Below are 2263 nucleotides of genomic sequence, written 5' to 3'. Positions count from 1 at the left end.
TAGAGCGCCTGGAATTTCTTATTAATACTTTAAAATCTCAATTGCTATACCAGAGCATTGAAAATATCCTACATAATCACCACATTGTAATCACACACATGTTAAAACTTAACGGATTTTCGCCGACCGCAACAGCTGCCACATTTCAAACTTCTGCTTTGACCACCACCACGCATTTCTATCAGAATCTCATCCAACGATTTGCCTTTGGTCTCGGGCACCATCATGAAACGAATATCAAAAACAGTGACGATGACAGGGCAAAGATCCAGAATGATACGTAGGTTCCAAGTTCATCGGAGATTACTTGATACAGTTTTGCCACTCCGAATCCAACTGTGGAAGCGACCATCGTATACATGGCAGCGGCTACGGCTTTAACGTTGGATGGAAACAGCTCACCCAAGATGGCGAACGGAACCGTCGCTAAACCGATTGTGTAGGCAATGATGTACAGCATCATCACCACTAATGGGATCCAGCTCACGCCTTTGAACTTCAACACCTTGTTGTTGTAGGAAGAAATATAGCCCTACGATGAATGTTCCCACAGCACAGCCAGCTGTTGAAATAAGCAAAAGTGGTCTCCTGCCAACTCGATCCACGATGGAAGAAGAGCAAGCTGCTGTAATCAATTGTATAACGGCCATTATAATTGATGACTCGTGAGCTTTCAGTCCACTTTGTACTTCTTCGAAGATTTGCTGTGAATAGGCAATCACGGCTTGACTTCCGCAGAGTTGCTGAAGAGCCCCGAGTCCAAGAACGATAATCAGGGAACGTGCATTGCCTCGTGTGAGCAGTTCACGGAAAGTCCCTTTATTCTGTTTCGATCGTTCGACTGCTGCTTTCATCATAGCTAGTTCATCGGCAACTTGATCACGTTTACGAAGCCAGCTAAGGCTTTTCTCTGCAGAATCATCTTTGTTTTGCGACAGTAAATAGTACGGTGATTCTGGCATCCACAAGAACAGCAAAAAGAATGATGTTGGGAATGCCAGAGATATCCAAGCGAGCGTTCGAAACCCGACAAACGGTCCGATACTGTATTCTATTAGAATACCGGCTTTGGCCATCACAGTTAACAGCGTACCAATAGATCCTCTGATAGGGTCGGATGCAATTTCACCTAGATAGATTGGCATTGAAGAGTAGGACATTCCATACGAAATTCCACTCAGAAAACGAGAAACGTATAACACGGGTACGGATTCAGCAACGCCGATCAGAATCCATGCGATGATGGCTGGAATGGCGGCGAAAAGCATGGTATATTTGCGGCCGAATCTGTCGATGGACCACGCCGTTGGTATGGGACCGGCAATGGATGCAAGCACCAGAATCGACACAATCCAGGAACCTTCATCTGAAGTGATGGGCAAAGGTGAATCATCCCCTTGCAGTATCGGTAACGTTGGCGAGGTCCAACCATATGATGCGATAACGGACAGCGTGAGGAGAGTGACTGTAAAAGAATGAGTGATTGAGCAATAACCATCCACGATTGGTTGCGTATAAACAAAGGATGAGGAAAATCTAATCGTTTTTGACAGGGGGTATGAAATGATAAGATAAGAAATGGATGAATTGAAGCTGTATTGTCGACGCAAGAGTTGACGGTCGATGAAGCTAATCATTTACAATTCGATTATTTGAAGTCATACGAGTGCATGTGAATTTGCACAGCAGGTTGTGCCATGGTTGTCTATACAGATGAAATGAAGCAGGTGATCAAGCATTATTTTTTGCGACATCATTAAACTTGGTATGACAAAATGTTATCGATCTTCAAAAATAGCCAAAATGGAACGCTTGTTTGATAATCAACACCTTCAGGTAATGGATTGTATGTTTTCCTTATACCGTATCGTAAAATATCGTAAAATTTTCATACTTCTTTCTACCTTGGTATATATTTTTTCTTTATCGAATATATTGCTTAAAATGTTCCTACTTTATAGCGGTATCACTTTTAAAAGTGTTACATATTTGATGGATGTATCCATAATATTTTTTGATATAGTGATGAAGTCTGACGATGAAAATGAAACTTCTACTAACCTGAGAATGCTGCTAAATACTGATTGGAATATTTTCCGAAATCCTTAATACTTTCCCAAACACCCATGGTTAGTTTGTTTTTTTTTTTCCACGAGAATGCCAGTCCTCCAAGGTCATTAACTTTCTTTTGATCGCGGAAGGTCTCTGCAGATTCTCGCCAACGTCCAGTCACTATCAACTCACAATTTCAAATAAACCTCTA

General features: G+C 41.8%; 1 pseudogene; it reads right to left on the bottom strand.

Moving 5' to 3' along the window:
* On the bottom strand, positions 1-2263 carry LOC5575742 (annotated as a pseudogene).

Source organism: Aedes aegypti, chromosome 2 (genome assembly GCF_002204515.2).
Source record: "Aedes aegypti strain LVP_AGWG chromosome 2, AaegL5.0 Primary Assembly, whole genome shotgun sequence".
Taxonomy (NCBI): Eukaryota; Metazoa; Arthropoda; class Insecta; order Diptera; family Culicidae; genus Aedes; species Aedes aegypti.
This window is presented reverse-complemented; position numbering and strand designations above follow the sequence as displayed.